At 41.4% G+C, this 24,584-nt stretch overlaps 1 protein-coding gene across 2 annotated transcripts in view; it reads left to right on the top strand.

Moving 5' to 3' along the window:
- Positions 1 to 1,581: 1,581 nt before the first annotated feature.
- DRC7 (dynein regulatory complex subunit 7) overlaps positions 1,582 to 24,584 on the top strand; it is a 1,455,099-nt gene continuing 1,432,096 nt past the window's right edge. Inside the window, exon 1 of one of the 2 annotated variants that reach the window (XM_044081326.1) lies at positions 1,582 to 1,729. The gene's annotated coding sequence lies outside the window, so the exon portion shown is untranslated. The remainder of the gene's footprint in view (positions 1,730 to 24,584) is intronic. The other variant, XM_044081324.1, reaches the window with a different exon arrangement.

The raw sequence follows: 24,584 nt of genomic DNA, 5'->3' as shown, positions 1-24,584 counted from the left end.
AGAACTATGATGACATGTTTCCTACGTTCCAACACATTATCACATCTCTCAAATGTCCTTGATTTTCAGGGCTATCCCTGACTTTGATTCAAATTTTAGCTCTGTCACTCTTAAACCCTCCAAAAATATGTAACTTTCTGAGAAAAGATGGTGAATTACACTTAATTAATAATTACAATAACTAAAGTTATAGACTTGTTTTACTTCAGAAAAAGTAGTTTAATTCGAAATCTCTTTTTTTGTCAGCCAGTGATTAAAGTTACTGACTTATTTTACTTCAGAAAATGCCCACTAGTTCAAATTATTTTTCTCAGTCTCATGTTAAATGGCCTATTATACAATGCCTCCTCTAAAACGTGCACGCTGATTGGCCAGCCCAACCAGCGTGCCCGTTGTAAATCCCTCAATATACTAACGGAAAAAGGTCCGGTCGCCCGTACTTTTTCCGTTAGTATAAAACACTGTCTTGCTATGTTAAAAGAGTTTAACATAGCGACACAGGTTTAAAAAAAGCAACGCAGATCTCCGTTGCTTTTTTAAAGCTGTCTCGCTATGTTAAACTCCTTTAACATAGCGACACAGTGTGTAAAAAGCAACGGAGATCGAGACAGTAAAAAGCAACGGAGATCTTGCGTTCTCCGTTGCTTTTGCCCACAGCTCTGATGTACTGCGTAGGCATGCGCAGTACATCAGAACTGCCGCGGAACACCAGACAGCTGCGGAAGGGCAGCAAAGAGGCATTATACAATGCCATTATTTAAGAAAAGTGATTATTTCTTTTCTTAAATAATGTCATTGTATAATAGCAATAACCCACTTATGGGTGTGGGTAATGCTGGATTTACCCACGGTTGTCTTTGTTTGGTCCCTCGGGCTTCGCCCTCGGGACCAAACCACGCCAACCGTGGCTAAATCCAGCATTACCCACACCCAGGCGTGGGTTATTGCTATAATATTAAGTATCCCTCCATTGTCCATGATCCCTGATTCGTTGAGATTTATGCATTCAGTCGGGATATGCTGAGATCTATACATTCACTCATTTTTCAATTACCGGCAACACAGAACTATGTAAATGAAGACAACGTTTTTAACTTTGGAGTTTTTGACTGCCTCGCCGCTGTGTTGAGAGGGTCATTAAATCATACAAATCTCGTCTCTTAAAAATGTGGAACACATAAGCAAAATGTGGAAAACTTTCTAAGGACAGCCAGTTTGAAACCTCACAGCATGGTTAATAAACCGTTTATTCATAAATGAAACGAGTTCGTTTGATGTATTATTTAACACTATTTGTTTAAAAAAATCTTAATAAATGTGTGTTACACACTGTAAACGAGGGACAGTAGAGAACGCAGAATTTTTGCGACTTAAAATGAAGAGCGTTCTTCACAGCGAGGTACGGAGCGGTGTGATTAAATACCATAACATTTGCTTGGCATTACCACGTGTAAGCTGCATACCAAGTTATACCATTTCAGTGAGGTAATGTCAGTGAACCCCTGTAATTTATCACTGTGCACTACGATTCCCGTTGCCCTTTGCTTCATTCGCCGGAAGTTTTCTTTTTTTCCAAGAGGACGGCGCTGTTGCCAAGGGAGACGGTTGTCAATGATTAGAAGAGTTAAAGTACTTTTTGTTGTTACTGCTCCTTCAAAGATCTCGGGTCGGTACAACTCAGTGTTCTTCACAGTTTTTCAGGTCATACTGCAGCATCTAATCCAACAAGGTATATGTGTTACTCTTATCATCTGTAGATGATTTAAGGATTAAGGATGCATGCCCAACTTTATAATTGAAGCCATGTAGTACTCCAGAGTTCTGGTTTGAACGTTTTTATTTTTTCATTTTGTTTTGGAGATATTGCGTGTCACCGTTATTTGTTGTGGTTTTGTTTGTTGTAACTACAAGTAGAGCCTAAGAAGTTTATAAAACGTGACTCATTCCCTTCGCGAACTTAGTTGCTGGCTATGGTCCTATTTATTTAGTATTTCAAGAGTAACTAAGATCATAGAAGTTTGTATTGCTTTGGGAGAAGCCACTGTTATCGGTAATTGAGGAGACTGACTTGGAGTCACACTTGAGCCAGTGAAGTATGTTGCCTTCATTCAAATTATGCTTGTTAAGCGTGAAGAGCATAAGTATGTTTTAATTATTTAAAACAATATTTCAGCCATGTTGCGGTTACAGTGAAAACATTTTGTGTGATGTCCTGAAGTGCACATATAAGGGCTGAGTCATCAGTATATTGAACTATGTGAGGTGGGTGCCAGTATGTAGTTTGTTTGCAAAAATGTTTAATAAGACAAAACCTTATATTGATCTTTGTGGGACACCAACAGTTGCTGGTAGGAAGGAGGAGAGATTTTGTTTCCATTTGACTGCTTACTGCCTGTCAATTAGATAGCTATGGAACTTTGAGAGAGAGAGCTGGGTGAGGCTGAGGGAAGAAAGTTCAGTAAGATGTTTAATAGGATATAATCTCTAATGCTTTTGATAGTCTTCCGCGGTGGTACAGCGGTAGTGTTGTTACCTCACAGCAAGAGGTTCTCCCGTTCGATTCTTGGCTGGGCTTGGGAGTGCCTTCTGTGTGGAGTCTGCATGTCCTCCCCACGGCTGGGTAGTGTTCGAAAGACATGCGTGCTTAAATGGGCGTGCCTTCGTTGAAGGTTGGGTATCGAGCTGGCACCTCGCCGTTTCGTAAAAATCTACTGCCAATCATTAGCAGACCGGAGTTCTGCTGTGGCGACCCCTTACTGGGAAAAAGCCGAAAGACAACAAAATCTCCAATGCTTTTGATAAATTTAAGAACCAGGTAGCCGTCACTTCTATGTTGGTTTATGATATTGGTGAATTTGAGGAGAGCAGTGGTGGTAGTATGGTGACATATGAAACAATGCTGGGTTTTGGAGAGAAGGTTGTTAGAGTTAATGTGCTGAATAAGTTGTGAGTGTATGCATTTTCTCTAGTGTTATAGACTGAGGGGATAGGGCTATATTTGGAAAAGTTTGTTGATGTGCTACCTTTGTAGAATGGTATTATATAGATTTTTCCCCAGATGGATGGGTTATAGGATCATAGGAAGTTACCAGGCTATCCGCCCTGAGGCCCTTACAAGCCTAGCTAAGAATTTAGCCCACGTTCCGACAAGTCAGCACCCGATGCCCCTGTCCAGCAGGGATACAGGTGGAATCCCAGGGACGTATTTTCTGTTCCCCATCCAGTTATTCAAGTTGCGCTTAAAAAGGGTAATAAGGTACTCTGCTTGACGTGGAGAGGGAGTCTATTCCACAGAAGGGGGAGTCTTTGGGACATAAATCTGTCCTGCCGACAAGTCCTGTTGATGTCACAGACCAGGTCAAGGTCGCGCATGCCATTTACTCAAGTGATGTTTGACTCGCAGATATGCAGCAGTCCCATCAAGGCAGGGTCTGAGATTGCTTTGTATGCCAGACAGACACCACCTCTGAGGAGTCTGTATGAGACTGAGTAGAGGGACAGGGCTTTTAGCCTATCTGTGTAGGGCAGATGTTTGAGGCCCTGGATTCTCCTGGCGAGGAACCTCTATGGTCTCTCCAGCTGTTGCATGTGCTTTGGGAGGTACATGCCTAAAGGGGCATTGTACTCAATAATGGGTCTTATAAGGGTAGAATACAGGGATGTTATGACATCCTTGTCCCTGGATGAGATACCCTTAGTAATGAGGTGGGCCATGTAGAAAGCTTTCCGTACAGTGGAGGCAACAAGGTGGTCAAAAGTTAGTTTGCTATCAACCCGGGTGCCCAAGTCCCTCACGACTGATTACATGCTTAGGACCTTGTTATTAATGTGCTAATATGTGGGGAAGTCACTCTCCCCAAAGGGGATGATAATGCATTTTTTGGCATTCAGTTTGAGGCCATGTTTCTGGCACCAGTCATTTGTTTGGGTGAGACCCTCTTGGAGGATGTCCACATCACTATCAGAATTGATGACAGTGCCTAGCTTGCAGTCATCTACAAACATGGTCAGCCATAGCCCACTTGTTTTGGCCTGTACCTCAGAAAAGTATATCCCAAATAATAGAGACCCCAAGACTGATTCCTGGGGGACACCGCTCATTATGGGTCTACTGTTTGAGTTGGCTTTCCCAGTTTTGACTAGGTGGGTTCTATCAGTGAGCCATTTTGCTACCCATCTGGTAACATGCAGATTGATACCTAGTTGAGAGAGTTTATCTATTATACCCGAGTGGGAAATAGTATCGAAGGCTTTGGCCAAGTCAAGGTAGACAGTGTGCACCATCTTCTCCTCGTCCATGGCTTTGTTGACTGTCTCAAAGAAGTTGACCAAATTTAACAGGCATGACCTCCCGTTGACGAAAGCAAACTGTGTGGGATCGAGTGTTTGGAGGTTGCCAATGTCCTTGTTAATGAGGTCCATGATAATCCATTTCATGCCCTTGCAGAGGCTTAATGGGTCTATAATTTCCTGGATTGGTGGATGCTCCACTTTTGTGCAAAGGGATGACAGTGGCTATCCTGTTTCTATATTAGCATTAACTTTCCCACCCTTAACTACCATAGTGTGGTCTAACAACTCTTTTTTGTCAATGTAGTATCCCTTATTTTTCCTACCCTTTTGTTACCTACACTAAGGGATTCCTTATTTCTTTGATGAAATTCATACTTAACAAAACTCTTATTTCTTGGCTCCAGGACTACATTAAAATCCAATCATCAATAGTATATCTCCTTCCTCTTTCAAGCTAACACTACTCACCATTCTTTTCTCCATCTCTTCCTTCCTAGCCTCTCCAATTCCATAAAGTGCTACTACTGTAGCCACACCTCAACCTTGTTTTTGCCATCTGCCTACCTCTCATAAGCATTCTTAGCCTAAAAAATGTATTCTTCTCCCATCTATTTGCTGTCTGACTAGAATCCCTATCCGCTTTCCCTCTCCTTCTTAAATACACTCATCACTACACATACAATCTCTTGCCTGTACAATTTCTTAATCTCAGCTTTTCTCAGTTTTAATGCCTACAACAAGCCAAACTCTACTGCCTCCTTAACAAGTTTCCTCAAATGTGTTCCTTTTTATTGGGTTTTTCTGCCCCCAGACATTCCAAGAAGTTACTTTTAAACTTCCCCTTAGCTTTTGCTTGTTTCCATTACTCCACTGAGGTCCAGAGCAGCCTACCCATCTGAGAAGAATGTCAGACCATTCTAACATTCACTGAAAAAGATCTACCTAGTATCCCATCATACCCGACACCATACCCTAAAAATACACTCCTATTTAAACTATGTCTTCTTCATCTTTACTGTCTGTGGTTGGTATATTCCTCCACATCCACTGTTATCCTGAACCTCAGCAAACTTATATTTAGCAACATACACTCCTATTTAAATTATGTCTTCCTCAGCTTTACCGTCTGTAGTTGGTATATTCCTCCACATCCGCTGTTATCCTGAACCTCAGTAAACTTATATTTAGCAACATACACAACATAGTCATCAGTTATTCATTTCCATGTTCACCAGTGAGCTTAATACTTTTCCTCAATATTTTTTTCCTCCACTTTCATGACGCATATATATCCCTATTACGAAGAAGATGAATGTCACATAATGACACCTAATTCTTTTCAAAACATAACTACATTTTTAGTTTCCCATTTGACACGTATCATAAAACAATTCAACCATGATAACACCTCAGTCCTATGACTGTATATCCTAATACAGTTAAAAAAAACTGACAAAACAATTCTTACATACCAATGAGATGCAAAAAGTATCCCCAACTAAAGTAAACATCTTCTAAAGCAATTAGTCTGATACTTTTTCATTGTTCATTTTCATTAAATTCTTTTTTGTTGTCCTTGTATGGAGATCACAAGCTGAAGCTCCTTTCCTTATTCTGTACATACACATTATATTAATATAAAACAAAATATTCTCGTTCTGCATGGCAACATGACTGCCCTTACAACTTTAATCTTAGTTTATGCAGTTATAACTGTCTTTTCCTGACTTTCATAATATTCATATTGCCCTCAGTGTCCAAAAACCTCAAGGAGTTGCATTAATTTTTGCCTATTTTATGTAAACCTCTTACTCAAATCAACAATTTCCTTCTTTGGCACCACCATAGAAAGCAGTACACTGTAGCATAAGTTTGCATTATTTCAAGAAAACAAAACTGTCAAAAGAACATATAGCAACAGTTTCAGTACGATTATATTTGTACCTAAAATGTATATATGTACCCACTTGGCTGGGAAGAAGCCAGTACTCAGGCTTTGGTTGAATAGGATGCCTAATGGTGCTGCAAACTCCTGTCTGAGTTCATGTAGGATGTAGCCTGGGATATTATCGGCTCCCATGGTGGCTGTAGTTTTTGCCTTCGAGAGGGCAGTGATGACTTGTTTCCTAGAGATAAGGGGAGGGGGGCAGGCACTGGGGATGTACTGATTGGGGGGACAGAGGGGTGAAGATTTCACTGAACCTGTCTGGCAGCAGGTTGGCTATATCTACAGTATTTGTGTATAGGGTAGTCTTGACCACCAGTTCTGAGTAGATCTGAGTGCTTCCTTTGAGATTGCAAACATATGTGAAGAAGTCCTTATGATTGTCCTTAGTAGATGTGGCCAGTTTGGGCTCAAAGTTTGCTTTGGAGGATTTCACTAGTGCTCTTATTTGCTTTTTCAGGCTAAGGAAATATTGCTGCCAATTAGGCACCTGATCCTTCTTGGTCTGCACAGCAATTTTTTTTCCTTTTATTATAGAGTTTGTTTATTGCAGATATCCACCAGACAGGTTTACTCTTCCTTGGATAGGATGATTTTGTCCTGTTGGGTATTCCTGATTCCATTCAGGTATATAAATGCTTGTTTAGTACTTTGGTATATGTTTGGACATATGTGCCTGTAGGGATGCTGCAGTGGTTACTCATGTTGGTTAATACTGAGTCCAAGATATTATCACCTCTTGTGGGGGTGTCGACCAGCTGGTCCACAGCATTTGCATTGACAAAATCAACAAATCTCTGGGGATTTGTGTTTTGGCATGAGTAGTTCTTCCAGTCTATGGTTGGATAGCTAAAGTCACCCATACTCAGGGTAAAGGGTTGAATCTTGATAGATTCAAACAGGTCCGGATAGGTGGAATGGGCATCTCGAGTCAAAGTTGGGAGCCTGTAGATAGCTATGATTTGAATAGGGGTCTTGTCAGTGGTTAACTGCACCTGGAGTGTCTCCTGTGTGTCATATTGTTTGACCAGCCTGGAGGTGTGTATGTCTTTAATATATATTGCAACTTCATCTCCTTTTGCTTTGCTGCCCATGGTTTGGTGTCTGACTGTATGGTAGAATGAGTAACCTGGTATGGCTGGGGTGCTCTCTAAAGCTTTGAACCAAGTTTCTGTGACTGCACAAATGTCAGTATCTTCCAGGGTTAAGAATGCTTGCAACAAGTGCAGTTTCATGTTTATATTCTTAGCGTTTAGCAGCATGACCTTTAATTTGCATTTTGATGACATTTTCATGTTGGTAGTTTTGACGTCATAGCATTGCCTAAAAAGGTACTATGGGGAGGCAAAACCTTTGCCAGAAGCCTGAAGCTCAACGGAGACAGATGTAGGCCATCTCTGGCAAAGCATCATGGTTTGTTGATCATGTCTTTCCAGGCTGCCAGGTACTGGATCCCCTTGGAATGACACCAGAAATTAAGCCAGTTGTTACAGTCAGTCATTTTCTGTTTGTATTGAGGCATCATTCTGGGTGATGGTAGAATGCTGCTTAAGGCTAGGAACATACCTGCCTGGGACATGTATTCAGTGAGCTCGATCATGTCTTTCTTCATATAGTCCAGGTCGGTATGTTTCAAGTCATTCACACCAACATGGACTATGACAGAGTCATAACAGTACCTGTTGTTGAGAGACTTGAGTGCATGGGTGATATGGCGGATTCTGGCACCTGGCAAACAACTAACCGTGACTTTCTCCTTATCCAGCCTGGTGAGGGGCACATCTGTGTGTCTCACAATGGAGTCTCCTATGACTACTATGTTGGGTTTATGGTTAGGCCTTAGTGGCTGCGAGACACAGGTGTGTGTACTATGTTTGGTATGGTGGGCAGTGGAGTTCACGTATGTTTTTGTCTTGGTGGTCTCTTTTGTTTGGGAATGTTTTTGTTGAGGACCTCCACATCTGCGGGTGCATATTGTGTAGGTGTGGGTGGTGTTTGAGGTGTGGTGTTTGTATTGACAACTTTCTTAGTGCCAGATATACTGGCTTGTGAGGGAAAGAGCATAGCCTCAAGGTTCTTAATGTAATTTCACCTCTCACAAATTGTGTTCCTAGGTGGTAGTAGTAGAGGGCTGTCCATGTGCTTGAGGCAGTTGCTAAACTGTCTTAGGATGCCCATATCAACCAGAGTTGCAGGAGAAACCGTAAGAAATTATCCATCCATATTTATCAGAATCTGAGGGAGACAGGCCTAAGTGGGTAAAGGGTGGAAGGTCTAAGAGGAGTACTACTAGGTGATCACACAAGTGCTACTAAGGGAAAATTTGTCATTAAAATACCTTGCAATGGGTTAAAAACAGTGCAGCTGTGGTACTTGATGTGCAAACAAGCCCAAACCAGCGCAAACGTGGGGTTTAAAGACCAAAAAAATAGAACATTCTAGTAACACAGAAATCTAGGCAATCCTGCTAGACCCTGCTTTCTTTACCAATCATCCTGTGCCAGACAAGGTCCAGGCAGCCCTTCTGTTCTCACTAGCAGAGAAGATAGGCCTCTACCAACACAAAATGGCTGCCAGAAACACAGAAGGCAAAAAAGAAGTTATGTCTTACCATAACATTCCATCTGTGTTGAAGATCTTTGTTCATTCATTACAGTTAGGACCTCGGTTCCATTCTTGGAACCGATATGGCCATTTCCCAGCTCGCAAAAAACAAAAACTCTCAGCTAAGACCTATCCATAATGCCCATCTCCTAGTTACTCCAGATCGAGTTTGCCCACCCTAGAAAAAGATGTAGTAATAGAAAAAATAGTAGGAGGTTCTGTCTGAGCAAATACCCTAACCAGGAGTTCCCAAAGTCCACCAGGAGTCCAGGCAGGGGGAAGGAGGGCGGGAAGTAATGAATGAACAAAGATCTACAACACAGATGGAATGTTATGGTAAGACATAACTTCTTTATCTGATGTTGTAAATCTTTGTTCATTCATTACAGATAGGACCGAGTCCCCAGCTACTTGAGTCCTGGCTGGCCCTAAGGAAGGATGTTCCTGAGCACCATAGAACCAAAAGATGCTCGTCCCCTGGAGGCCAAATCCAATTTGTAATCAGATATAAAGGTATGAGGTCTTGCCCAAGTGGCTGCTGCGCATATATCATCCATAGAGGCTCTGGATTGAAAAGCTATAGAAGTAGCCATAGATCTGGTAGAATGAGCCTTTATTCTGGAAGGTTAGGATAGCTTATTCTGTTGGTAGATAAAGGTAATGACATTTCTAAGCCAAGAGGATAAAGTCACTTTGTAAACAGGTTTACCCAATCTGGGTCCTGCAAAGGCCACAAACAACTGATCTGTTTTCCTGAAAGATTTAGTCTTGTCCAAGTAACAACGAAGCTGCCGATGCACATCAAGGGTGTGCAAAATGTACTTCCCTCTATTAGAATACCGAGGGAAGAAAACCGGCAGGTCAATATATTGGTTAATGGAAAAGCCAGAAATGACCTTGGGCAAGAAAGAAGGGTCAGTACGAAGGGACACTCTGTCCAAGTGGAAGATCAAGTAAGGATTCTTGACACTCAAGACCTGCAGCTCAGATACTCTTCTCACTGAGGTAAATGCTACTAAAAGTATGGTTTTCCATGACAAACATTTCAAATCACATGAATCAAAGGGCTCGAAGGGAGAACCTGTGAGAGACTGAAGCACCAGAGTCAAGTCCCAGGGTTCTAAGGGAGGCTTGACCGGAGGTTTAACATGTAATACTCCCATCAAAAAGGCCTTGCATAGGTGGTGTGACATAATTGAAGAATTATCAAGACCATTATGAAAATTGGCGATAGCTGCTAAATGTGGATCATTGAAGCTGAGGCTCCTGCATGTAAAAGAGTAGTCAGGTATTGTAGGATTTTTTGAATAGGCGTAGAGAAAGGGTCTAAGTTCTGGTCTTTGGCCCAAGTAGAGAACCTAGTCCATTTACTAGAATAAACTTTTCTAGTGGAAGGTTTGTGTGAGACCAGAAGAATTTCACGAACAGGAGATGGGATGTCAGGCAGCCTGGCAATCACTGGAAGTGGAGGAACCAAGCTGTGAGTTTGAGACTGTGCAGATTCGGATGAATAAGTCCCTGAGGATGAGATAACAGGTCCTGGGAATGATCCAGGGTCTATGGGCTGTGAATCAGATGAGGCCATAGAAACAGGAATCAGACTTGACGTGGCCAGTAGGGGGCAATGATGATCATTTTGCTTTTCAACTTCTGAGCTTTCTGGAGAAATTTTGGGATGAGGGGAAATGGGGGAAAGGCATACAGAAGACCCGGGGGCCAGTCGTGTGTTAGAGCGTCCCTCGTTGGTTCCCCCTGAGGGGGGAATCAGAGAAAAATAACTTCTGCATTTGTAGTTTGGAGGGGAAGCAAACAGGTCACAGCAAGGTTTGCCCCAGCGCTGGAAGATCCGATTTGCTGTTATAGGGTTGTGGGACCAATCGTGAGGCATCAGGATTGTCCGCATAAGGTTGGAACTCCTGGGAATGTGGGCTGGGGAAGACAGAACGATCAACACCAAAGATTAGTTTGTGGCTTCATCCACCATAGCATTTCTTTCTTGCAATGGTTTGTAAGGCGCATCATGTGGTTGAGAGGGTGAGTTAGCACCAACTATTTTGCGGAAAGGAGCCACTGCAGGATTCTCATGTGCAGTCTCACCAGTGGTACTAACGTAATGACAGCTGCCATGGAGACCAAGAGTTGCAGTACAAGACGTGCTGGGTACGTAGGTCTGAGGAAGAAGGTCTTGGAGTTGGTGTCTTATTTTCAAAAGCCTGTGAGGGGGGTGAGAAGCTTGACAGGATGTTGTGTCGAAGACCACTCCAATAAATTCCAGTGTCTTCTTTGGGGACATTTGAGATTTGTCTTTGTTGATTGTAATCCCCAAGCGGAGAGCGAGAGCTTGAGTGTAAGAGAGGCTGCGGACTAAGAGATTCCTGGTCAGAGCAGTAAGGAGCCAATTGTCTACATAGGGAAACACCTGGAATCCTTGTAGTCGAAGATGAGCTACCACAACTGCCATACATTTACTGAACACTCGGGGAGGGGGGTGTCGAGAGACTGAATGGCAGTGCCCTGAACTGGTAGTGATTGGCTTCCAGCCGGAAGGGGAGAAACCTCCGGGAGCGGTGATCCATCTTTATGTGGTAGTACGCATCCTGGAGATCTATAGAGCACATCCAATTGTCCCTCCCTAGGAAGGGAAGAATGGACTGTACTGTGACTATCTGGCATTTTTGAGGTTTGATAAATTTGTTCAATAGGCTGAGATCCAGGATTGGTCTCCAGTCCCCTGTCTTTTTTGGCACTAAAAAGAACCTCGAGTAAAACCCGGATCCTGTCTAGTCTGCTGGGGCTGGTTGGATGACTATTTTTCTTAGCAGCTTTTCTATTTCTAAGGCTGCTAATTTCCTCTGATTGGGTGGTACATCGGGGATTCGTTTGATGGGTCTGGGAGTTAAATCGAATGGTATTTGGTAGCCTCTGGATATTATTCTCTGCACCCAAACATCAGTAGTAATAAGATGCCAGGCTGGTAGATGCAGAGAAAATGACCCCCGACTGCTTCCAGAGGAAAGCAATTGGGCCGCTGCTCAGGAGCACTGGTAGGGTCTGCCGGAGAAAGAATCTCTAGCGCCCTGGTTACATGGACCCCCTCTACCCCAAAAGGGGCATCTTCCATATGAGTTGCCCCCTCTGTCCCAGGGGGATTGTTCACCACGAGTGTCATGAAAGGATCCTTGGGATTTCTTGAACCACATCTTTCCACCCTTCTGGTTCCTGGAGTAGGACTTCTGGGGGTTGGAAAAGCATATGCCCACAGCAGACAAGGTCTTTCCATTTTGCTCACTACATGCAAGTGTGTCTCGTACTTTGGGTCCAAAAAGTGCAGATTCATCGACAGGTGCATTGACGAAGGAAGATTTAAAGGGGTCTGTGAAGTCACACAACCGCATCCAAGCATTACATCTAATGACAACACCGGATGTGGCAGCTTGAGCTGCCCCCTCGGTGGTGCGAGATATCAAACACATTGAGGAGTTCAAGATGGATTGAAGGGTAGCTAGCTGTAAGGTGACAGTATTACGCAACTCATCAGTCAGTACCCCCACCAAAGAGGAGGACATTTCAGAAATTAGGTCTCTTTGGAGGCGATTAAAGTGTGCCAGATAGTTCATTGATCGAATGGCGAAGGTCGCTGATGCATAGGTCCACTTCCCTAGTCTGTCCATGGTCCGGGACTCCCTGTTTGGAGGATGGACAGTGTGACTATCTTCTGCCTTTTCCCTTTTGGTGGCCGCCACCATGACCATAGAATCAACTGTCAACTGCTTGGACCAGTGGGGCTGGTCTTCACGTGTAGATAAAATTTTGTCTGGCCTCCGGGGGGCAGGTTCTATGTTGTTCGGGGCCTTCCAAGCATGCTGCACAATTAATTTAACAAGGTCATCTGCCAGTGGGTTCACCCAAGAAGTAGATGGCCGGGCACAGAAGGCCTGCAGGAACAGCGATTCCTCAGAAGAAGGGTTAGAGGACTTCCAGTCCCCCCATTGCTTAAGTATTTTGAGAATGTGTCTGAATGAAATGTCTTCTGGGGAGACCATGGGGACCCTTCCCCTCATCAGAGTCAGTGTCTTCTGTGATAGATTCCTCTGTTGAACCAAGGTGTTTCCTCTAGCAACATTTCTTCAAGGGTGGCTCTTCAGTGGGATCTTCTGAGAAGGATTCCGGAGAAGGGATTCCCTTCAAAGGGGGTTTTTGTGACTCCCCTACCTGGGTCCCGAAATAGCGGGTTGGGAGAGGTGCATGCTGGGGGGGGGGAGTTCTGATACTGATGTCATTGGTGCTGACTATAAGCCTTCGGAATGAAGGACCCTCTCCATTACCTGTACAGCAGGCTCACTCGAGGAGGGATGGGAGCCTGGAACCGGGGTCACACCACGCCCCGAAGAGCCCACCTCCAGTTGAGGAGTTCCAAGAGAACTGGAAGCCGTCAGAACCATGGACATAGATGGTGCCAGCGGGAAAATAGGCGCCAGACTAGTTACCAAGGTACGGACTGTCCAAGCACCGCTCCGAGAAATCATCGTCTCCATCGGAGCCGATGCAGCAAGGGTGATCGGTGCTGACAGGGGAAACACTGCTGTCGGAGCCGTGACAGTATGTACCGAAGTAGACATTGGTACTGAGATCAGGGTGGATGCTGGAGGAGGATAAACAGAGGAAGATGTGGTAAAAGATTCCGAGCCAGGAGGGACGGAAGGTCTAGCTGGAATGGGCAATCCCCTAGCTGCCAAAAGCTGGTCCACAACCCGCATTAGGTCTAGTTCAGAAAAACTCCTAGTGGATCTAAAGGAGGCTGCTGAAGGGGAATCAGGTCTTTCTAGAAAGGGGCTAAACCTCTGCCCCAAAAAAGGGTTGTAAGTTGGAGAATATCTTGTCCTTGGCAGGTTTTCGAGTTTTGGAGCTGATGGAGCCAAAGAAACTGTCGGCACCGTGGCTGGGGATGGTGCTAAAGCATTTACAGACATCGGAGCAGATGTGGGATCCAAGGATGGCACCGAAGTCAGTGGTGCCGAGGTTGGAACCGAAATAGGAGTGAATATCATGGTCGGCACTGAGGGAGAGGACACAGAGACTGGTGCCAAAGAGGTCTGCGCCGTGGGCCCTGGCGAAGCAAGGAGCCGACTCAGTTCCATAACTGATGGAGATGCAGGAACCGAGTGACTCTGTTTTTCCCTATGTTTTTTGGTCTTTGGAGGGGGTGAGACCTCCGACCCAGATAGAGCTTCCAAAAAAGGTGTCTTGAGTAAACCTTTTAAAATAAGTTTATTTTTACGTTCTGCTAGTGTCCAATTACTAAAACTATCTCAAATGTCACAGTCAGCTTTAATATGATCCACGCCCAAACAGTCGACACAATGAACATGTGTGTCTGAGTTAGGCATCTTACATCCACACTTATCACACTGTGTAAATCCCAACTTAGCTTTGTCAGACATAGTAAGGCAACAAGGCTATCCTATAGAAAAATTAAAGGAGAAAATACCACAAGTAAAATGAACATGTGTGTCTGAGTTAGGCATCTTACGTCCACACTTATCACACTGTGTAAATCCCAACTTAGCTTTGTCAGACATAGTAAGGCAACAAGGCTATCCTATAGAAAAATTAAAGGAGAAAATACCACAAGTAAAAAGGAGAGAGAGGGACAGTACCAATAAAGGTAAAAAAAAATTAAATTACCTTGGAAAAGGGTAGGAAATAGGCTTAGGTTATAGGCAGTGAGAAAAGGCTAACTTGACTAAAAATTAAATAATTTTGAAGAGAAACTGTCTTAAAATTACCAATTTTCTACTTAGCTTTGAGAGAGATGGCTAGCATGTCTGACTAGGAATGCAGCAAACGAGATCTGGAGTAACTAGGAGAGGGGCATTATGGGTAGATCTTAGCTGAGAGTTTTTGGCTTGCGCGAGCTGGGAAACTGCCGTATCGGTTCCGAGGACGGAACCGAGGTCCTATCTGTAATGAATGAACAAAGATTTACAACATCAGATCACAAGTTATATCTCTCAGTTATGGATCAATTTATCGATATGGCTACAGGGAAGCCACTGTGTCAGGTACTGTTTTTAGGTATTCTAAAAATGTTGGTATTGGTTTTAGTAGAAATTTTCTCATAGTAGAGATGGAGATTGGGAAGAAGGAGAATGAATGTGACTGGTTAGGATAGGATGGTGGGAAGAGGTGAATTATTATTATTAGTATTATGATTATTTTTAATCAAAGATAGTACTAGCTGTATAAAGTAGGAGTTAAACTAAGATGTTTTTTAGTCAGCTGTGCTAGTAATAGAAGATGTAGTAGTTTGGCCAGGATGAATTAGTTTATTTAGTGATGACCAAAAAGTCTTGGATGTTTTTGGTGCCTGTATTGGAGGTTGATATAATAAGTTTATCTATTTTAATGTTGTTCTTAGCATGACTTCTGAGATACCTAAATGTATGAAGTGTATTTTGTGTTCTGCTTTTATGCCACTCTTTCCAGACTTTTTCTGTTTGAAATGTGATGTGTTCAGTTTCTTTAGTTAGCCATGGCACAGGGTTTGATTTGATTCATTTAACTTTATAGGGGCTAGGATGTTTAGCATATTTATAAAGGTTTCATTAAAGTGTGAGATGGCAGCATCAACTGACATGGATTTTTCTAAGTTCCAATTATATTTGATCAGAGTATTGATAAATGTGTCTGTGTTAGATTTTGTGTTTACATTTTTTGGAAATAAATTATGTTTTTTGGATTAGGTAATGTAGTTTCTGACTGCATAGTTGGGAAGGTGCTTGCTTATTGTGACTAACAGACATCCAAATGTTTAAATTGTGTTTGGTTTGTTGGTAAAGATCCAAAGTTGTGTGTCTAACAGACTTTTTTTTATTAATGCTAATGGTGGAAGTAATTAGTTGTGTAAAGCCGTATAAGTTAATTGATTCTGAGGGAGTGTCGTTGATCTGCTGCCACTCTTTGAATATGGTGAGGTATCCAGTAGAGGATATTGTCTGCTGTTGAAATACTGTTATCAGGTGGAATATAAATTGCTGAAATACAGAATGAAGAGGAATGATATTAGAAGTTCCCAGCTGTTAAATTTTGTGATTTGTATGGAGGGTGGATTTATTTCTAACTACTTTTTTTATCGAAAATGACAACACCACTAGCATGTTTCTCCTGTCGTGCTTGAGTATATTAAATCCAGGGGGATGACTCTGTTATCTGATATATCTATCTTTAACCAGGTTTCAGTAGTAATTAGTGTATTAGAGGACTGAGTATCTAGATATGCATATTTGTTACTTGTACTTCTAACATTCGTGTTTAGAAACAGGAGTTCGGATTCAGCAGTAGATGGAGAAGTAGATCTAGAAACATTTGTATTTGTGTGGGATAGGTTGTTGGGTTGCTGTTTACTGGGACCAGAGTTGAAATAAAAGTCACCCTTAAATTTCTGGGTGGAATTATTGTGTAAAAACATGTAGAACCATTTACATTTTAGTTTATGTTTTACTGTAATTTTTGTTGGTAAGGACTTTGACTTGATGTATCTGCAGTTGAAGAGGTCATGGAAAGTAGAGCAGTAGAAGTAAGGAGATATTTTGTGGGAGGTATGAGGTAAGTTATGGTGTGGTAAATGTAGGTTATTAAGTGTAACATATCAGCATGGGATACAGATATTTATTAGTACGTGTTAACCAGGAAACAGCATTAACTTACATGGACATTTTGAACACTGACCTATTTGATATAGAAATTTAGTTTTAAAATCTTCCAGAGTTCCATGACTGGAAATGGTATTTAGCTGTATAGGTAAGCATGCACCATGTGAATAATGCTAAACAATTAAATTTTTGAGCAGCCATCAATTTAGGTGAAAGTTAAGTATTGGTAACATGTAAAGAAGCTAACAAAATACAAAGAAAATATGGTACTTGCTTATTATCGCAACCACATGTCAGCATTCTTCATTTGATGCAGGAATGAGTAATTCGGTTTATGCAGGTGTTGCCAGGTTAAATAAGTCACATTGGGGTCTGACTGTATTGTGATTGTAAAGAAACTGAAACGACTGACTTTCCCGACCACAGCAGGAATGTATATGGAGGCCCGGTTGTAATTACATAAACATGCATTTCCGCTGGTATTTCTATTCATTTATTTTTATAAATCTTCTATATAAAATGTGGGCTTCTTTTTATAAAATCAGGAAGCAGGTTTCATGTTTAAGTGACAATGCTACAGACAGCTTCGTCCCTGCGTAGTCTTTGGACAGTGCTCCTTCTCCCGCTTAGCTCGGTCCCTGTAGCAGTTGTAATCCCTGCTTACTTTTTGGAACTGTGCACTTCAGTGTTCAAAACTGTACACCCTTCTGAGAGGGAGATGCAATGTCCTCAGCCCCATGTCATTCTTGAAAAAGGGAAAGGTCACCTTCCTTATTTCAAAACACTATACCCGGTGTGACTCTCCCATCTGGCTCAGTGATGGCTTTCATGAAGTAATAGCATTCCATGGTAAATTACATGAAACGACTGTCCCGGCTGCGGGAAGAGCCGCTCATTCTCCGTGGCCGGAAGTGTTATTTTTCTGTCTCCTGTTGTTTATGTGTATCTGCCTCTGTCAGTAACCCCCATTGTAATTTCCTCATGTAGATTGGGAGGTGCTGTGAAGTGGATGACCAAGAAGTTGCAACCATGGCCCGGTGTGGAAAGTGGTTGCGATAATATGTAAGTACCAAAATATTTTTGTATATAAGTGGGACACTATTGTCTCTTGCCCCCTTTACTAGACTAATCGATGTATAATGACATAAAGTTTGAGGTGGGGGAGGGTGAAGTAAGCCCTTCCATGCCATGAATCCTTAAATGTATTGTTATTCCTAGCATTTCTAAGGTAACTTCGGGTTGCAGAACCTCTTTAGCAATAACCTGTGTATCTGATCTGCATGAGGTTATTTAAAATACACACTACTGGTTAGCTGTGTATGTACATGCATCTAACAAATTCCAAAACACTTTAACTTGTTCAAACTGTGTACAGTTTCTTTCTTTGGACAGCTTCTTTAAGATGGTTATAGTGGGAATTCTCATACACTGTATATCTCAGAACAAGCTCAAATATCATTAACTGAAACTTAAAGTGATTTGTCTCCATTCTTACCTTTATGGCTGTTTTATTGTCATAATGCCTCCTTTTGTGGTTTTGCAATAATCATTTCATGATTTGCAATAATTTTCCCTTTTTTTCTGGTATTTTTTCATTCTGGGATGCTTTACCTCCATGTAGTTCTCTGTGGAACTCCTTTTTGTCTTTGATGTCATATAAGGCATTCCATTCAGGCTGTCATTTCAGTGCATGAAAGCAACTCTGAGGATTTGGGTCTCGTTTCTAGTGACAACAATGATGTCCAATTCATTGGTTTTAATTTTTGATATTGAAATTGTAAATCCTTCCAAGGGTGACCCTTATTTGAGTTCAGCAGGAAGTTCATATGACAAAAATATTGCTAAGACTGTGTGGCCTTCCCAAATCTGTAGTAAAAGGCATTTGGGAAATTTAAATAATATGGGTTCTTAATGGTTATAATGCATTTCTTTTGCTGATGATTACTAAATTAAATGTTTATTTTTTTTAAATGGGTAACTGCATTACTTTCATTTTGTGGTCGTACTTACCGTTAGTACTGCTGTGGCCGTGGAGGTGCAGCAGTTAGCATTGTCGCCTCACAGGAAGAGGTTCTCCCATTCGATTCTCGGCTGGAGTGCCTTCTGTGTGGAGTCTGCATGTCCTCCCTGTGGTCGAGTGACGTTTAAAGACATGCAGGTAGGTGTGTGAGTGAATGGGTGTGCCTTTTTTGAAGGTTGGGCATCAGGCTGGCAACTCGGCACCGTAAAAATCCACTGCCAATCATTAGCGGACCGGCAATCCCTAACCGGGAAAAGCTGAAAGACTTACCATCCATACTGTTGGTTCACAGTGGGGCACTCCTGTTATTGTTGTTAATGTTTTGAGTGGCAGCAGAATATGTACAGGTAAAGAGTTTTTGCTTGGTATATAGAAGAAAATGTTAAACAGTATGGATCTGTCAGAAGATCAGCTGTTGTTGTTGTTGTTTGTCTTTCGGCTTTTCCCGGTTAGGGGTCGCCACAGCGGAACTCCGGTCCGCTAATGATTGGCAGTAGATTTTAACGAATGCCGATGTGCCAGCTCGACGTTCAGCCTTCAATGAAGGCACGCCCATTTATGCATATCTTTCGAACACCCAGCCAACCACGGGGAGGACATGCAAACTCCACACAGAAGGTACTCCCCGCACTCCAGCTGAGAATTGAACGGGAGAACCTCTTGCTGTGAGGCAACAACGCTACCGCTGCACCACCGCGGATACAGTAGAAGATCAGCTACAAATATGAAATTAGGAATGCTCTCAGCAATGATTCTAATAGAAGCTGTGTAACACATTGTTATACACACAGTTGCTCTTGGCCAAAGGAATGAAATTTGATGCATTGTTTCAGTTCTTCTGTACGTAATGTGAACAGTATCTTTTTGTTTCTGAAGAAAATGTAGTACAAAATTGTAGGATGGACTTACCGTGCAGTTTATGGGGAACAAAGACTTATTCCTGAAACTATTTGAAGGGTGATAAAATGAAGGTTGAATGATAGCCCAGGGAGTGGATTACTAAGCAAGACTGCTATGTGCACATGAGAGTTGTATATGAAATATGCAACAATATTGTGTTAAACTTCCAAGTGGGTGTGTATGTATGAAAGTCTAGTCAGGGACATTCTACCAATATTCTAGACAGTTAAGAGGTATGTGCAGCACAACTTACAACATATCTTGGCTTAGAAGCCTGAAAACAATACATAAATGAGTAAGTATTTGTACAGAAACAAAATACATTATTCAAGCCCTTTTTAAAAATGAGCTGCAACACAATCTCTTTCACCATTGCACAAACTTAGTGATGACTGAAAAGTAGTGCCATGCAAAATAGTAAAACACCCAGTGTGATATTGATTAGATTATATAGTTTTTATCCTGTCACAATTGAAGCCCAAGAAAAAAATAAGAGCAAGTCTCTGAAAAAATCCTGCCATCCCTCAATATTTCTAGATCTACTCTATTACTGTTAATCTAAAATGATATGTTGGGCGGGGGGGTCACAGACAAATACATTTCAGAATGCTAACAGAACCCATGTCTTGGAAGTTTCAGCTAGAAAACAAATAACTCTACCAAATAAAATGCATGTAACAGCTACAGTATTGAATCATACATAAAAACAGAACACGTAAAAAAAAAAAATCTCTTAACGAATCACTTTTAAGCTTGTTCCGATAGTGAACTCAGCCTCACTGAACTGGATTCAAGACTAGGCACTGGAACTGAAGTTGCATCACATGACTTCAGCAAGTCCCTTTCTGTGCTCTGATTTGTTTCCATTAATTCCTGATATGGTGAGAAGCCTGGTAGTTTTTGAAGATAGCTTCTGTAGATGTTCACAGGTAAGTACTAGGTTAGCTGCCCCTACAGGCCATTTTAAGCCTAGACAGTTTCCCTTTTTTGTGCTCAAAATAACCTATCCCATTTGGTTATACATTGGCATTGCCAGTTCCATGATCAATAATTGTATATTAACCCTAATGAAAATAACTGGGACTATACCATAGAGAATTTGAGGGAACCAATGCATGGGTTAAACCATTTAGGAGCTGCCTGTGTCCATTAGTAGTACAGGGTGCAGTGTTAGGTAAACGTTCTGTTTCCCATCCATAGATCTTAGTTACAATTCAATATGGGCAGGGGTGAACTTAGTTTTATGTGGAAGGGGAGTCTGTTCCACAGCAGCAGTATTCTCTGCGAGATATAACTTTCCCTCCAAAGCGTTCTGTTGATGTTGCAGAAGAGATTTAGATCCCTAGACTAAGTATTTCTGATGTCATTTACCTTGATAATGTGCAGTAAATCCATCAGTAGTGGGTTGGAGGATATCTTGTATCCCAGACACTGGTCACCTCTTAGCAGTCTGTAGAACACCGAGTATAGTGACAAGGTTTTGAGTCGGTCCATGTAAGACATGTTGTTTAGGCCTTGTATCCTTTTAGTAAGGTACCTCTGTGGTTATTCCAGTTGTTGCATGTGTCTGGACAGATACATGTCAAAGTGGGCATTATATTCAATGGTTAGCCTAATAAGGGCTTAGTAAAGAGAGACAAAGACAACCCTAGAACTAGACACAATTTCTGTACAGCTTATAATCAAAATGTAGAAGAACTTCCTTATAACAATGGACATATGTTGGTCAAAAGTTAGGTTATTGTCCACATAAGTCCCCATATCCCGAAAAACTGATTCAGCTCTTCTGGGCATATTTGTCAGTGTCGTAGTTCACTGGGGTAGATGACTTCCCAAAGGATACAATAATGCATTTTTTTGGCATTTAATTTCAGTGCATGATTTTGGCATTAGTTATTTATTTAGGACAAACCTTCCTTCAGGATGGCTAAGTCATCTCAGGATTCATTAACTGCTCCTAGCCTGCAATCATCTGCAAACTTAGTCAGCCAGAGCCATTTAGTGTTGGCTTTTACTTCAGAAAAGTAGATGTCAAACAGGAGAGGTCTTAGCACATAACTCTGGGTCCCCACTGGTGACTGGTCTCTTTGTGGAGGTAACTTCAATCAGTGGGTGACATAGGGGGTTTATTCCTAATTTATTTAGCTTTTGTACTATGCCTGAGTGGGGAATTGTGTCAAAAGCTTTGACCAGGTGGAGTTATACTGTGTGTACTGTTTTGCCTTCATTACTTTGGTGAACCTTTTCAAAATAAATCTACCAGGTTGAGTAAGCATTAATCCAAACTGTGATGTGTCGAGTGTTTGGAGGTTCCTTATGTCCTGATTGATTGATTAATTCCATGATAAGTCTTTCCCCGGTTTTACATATGAGTCTGGTGAGACTTATGGTTCCATAATTGCCTGGGTCTGTGGAAGGTCCTCCCTTATGCAGAAAATGACTGCAGCTGTTTATTCGCTTGGTACAAAACCTGTTTGGAGGCTATGATTGAACAGTGTTACGGGTGTGGCTAAATCATCCTTTATGCTATTTAAGATGCATCCAGGGATATTGGCAGGGCCCATCAATGGAATATTTTTAGCTTTTGATAGCACTTTTAGAGCTTGGTCTTGTGTGATAGCTAGAGGTGAGCCAGCTTCAGGTATATGTTGAGGGGCAAACGGAATGGAGAGGGTGGTAAAATTAGAGCTAAATTTGTCAGTCAATAGATTCGCTATATCTTCAGCCTCAGTGTAGGCAACAGCATTCACAATCAACTCAGAACATTGCTGCATTGTGCTTTTAAGATTGTGAACATGACTAAAAAGTGCCTTGTGATTGTCTTTAGCGTAGGTAACCATTTTAGCCGCAAATTTGGCTTTGCTGGATTCTGTTATGCTCTGAGTTTGTTTATTTCAGTGGCAAGGGCTCTAATATTCTGGGAATTACTCTTCTTACTTTTGGTCAGAATTCTATAAACCTTGTTGATATTATGCTTCTACCTTGTGTATTTGTTTCTGGGGTTTGTCCTGCATTTGTTTCTATAGGGTAAATCTGCACCTATGTGGCTATTTACATGCTGGTATAGTGTGGTGGTGTAAGTTTCTGCATATTCAGTGAAGTTAACTGGGTGTGACTCTTTCCAATGTATTACTTAGGAGTAAGTGTTTGTTTTAAATAAATTTCTAATGGTACCTTGCATGAAAGGGATCTCTGACGAAGGTAAGCAAGGAATGATGCAAGATGCTTCCATATTAGTAAGGACGAGATCCAAGATGTTATTACCCCTTTGTATTTACAAAGTCTAGGAATCTCTGTGCTTGTGTACTAGTGGTGATGTTGGTTTCCCAGTCTAGAGTTGGATAGTTTAGATCACCTAGGAAAATAGTATTGGGTTTAATAATGAGTGATTCTAGTGCATGTTATGTCCTTAGCAGTGAATGAACTGGTATATTTAGAATGTCCAATTACAGGAGCTTGCACTGAGGTACATGATCAGTGCCAGAATCTTAACTCTTTCTGCTTCTTCTGAAGTGGATATATTTCTAGTATTTTGTAGTAGAACTACTTTCATTCAGCTATATGCTGAGAAAGAAGTTTCTGTGTTCCTGGGTCATATCCTCAATTCTGTGGTGCAGAAATTTGAATTTTATATAAGGGGCTCATGGCACCACCTGGAATTATTGAGTGACATTTGTGTCAGGGGAGATGAGTGTATTTAGAATCTTTGGATGTAGTCACATTGTAGACTTGTACTGAACAAGAATCTGGGATAAATTTTGTGAGGAAGTACCTAACCAGGCTCACTGATTTTGACAACACTTTTGTCAACACCATATGTACCTTGCTTGAGATTGTTTTGAATAACAATTTCTTTACTATTTTGAGCAAACACATAAAATATCAGGAGTTGTCATGGGACTTGAGGGTAGCTCCCGTGTTTGCTAATCTTGTAATGTCTTGGTGGGAACAGAGTTATTTAAAATTCCACCTTTTGTTCAAGAAGGCTGAGTTCTACAGGAGGTTTATACAGTAGGTGTCATTAAAAAAGAATGAAAACGCTCACGGTGCTCAAAAGAACCATAAGGTAAAAGGAAGACCGAAGAAAAGTGAACCACAAAAACAGCTACAGATGTTACAAATACAAAAACTTGCCGAGGCACTAGAGGTGAATAAAACATTTTTTTTGTATTTATAACTTCTCATGGTGTTCAATACTATTTTCGTGCTAACTTAGTAGAACTTTTTTTGTTTTGTTTTTCCTTTAGCCATGACTACTCCTGAACACTTTTAAAATTTCAAAAGCTTCACAACACAAGTACCTAGATCTTAACACTTTACCTGCAATTGTCCTTCAAAGCTCACATTGAATTAATGCTAGGAAAGGTGAGCAAGTAATTAAAAACTGCCCACTTTATAGCCAGCTGCCTTGCATTACAAACACATTGTTGGTTTTTATATTTTGATCTGAATATTATTTATTTATTTATTTATTTATTTATTTTACATTTTTTTACCGGGAAAGTCTGGCTAGATACAAATCCTTTCACAGAAGCTCGGGGGGAAAAAACTCCACATGTAACACAGTATACTTTCTCTTACAAACCTAAAATTGCACAGGTACAGAATCATAAGACCATAACATACATCTAGTATAATAGACTATAACATTATGCACCTAGTAACATTATAGTAAAAATTCTTTAACATGTACAGCAGCTATTTTTAGGATGAATTGAGCACACTGTACAGGTCAAAAGTTGATTACATGAGACTTTGAGGTGAAGAGGCATGAAGGAAGAGTGAATATTTGCAGGATAAAGTAAGATCTGATGTTAATCTTCCTTCATTCCTTACTGATGGGTTATCGGCCCCGTCCTCGGAACTGAACCGGTCAGTATCAAGCTTGCGTTAGCCAAAAACTCTCGAGCCAAGGTCCTACCCAGAATGCTGTGCTCCCTGTTACCTCAGATCTCATTTGCAATGTTGCTGTACAGCCGTGTCAAGCCACTCTCTCAGCTAAGTGTCTAATTTTGTGAAAGTCTGTATATTGTTCTTACTCTAAATTTTTCTCAAAAGTTTATTCTAATATTTTCCTACCCTATCACACACTTCAGACTCTCTCCCTTTAGTCTTTTCCCTTTATTAACCTACTTTCTTACCTTGAGGTAATTCTCCATTACCATCGTTA

The sequence above is a fragment of the Protopterus annectens genome, chromosome 8.part0 (genome assembly GCF_019279795.1).
Source record: "Protopterus annectens isolate FY-2018-M chromosome 8.part0, PAN1.0, whole genome shotgun sequence".
In the NCBI taxonomy this organism is placed as follows: Eukaryota; Metazoa; Chordata; order Ceratodontiformes; family Protopteridae; genus Protopterus; species Protopterus annectens.
The sequence above is the reverse complement of the archived record's forward strand: the minus strand, read 5'-3'. Positions and strand labels throughout refer to the sequence as shown.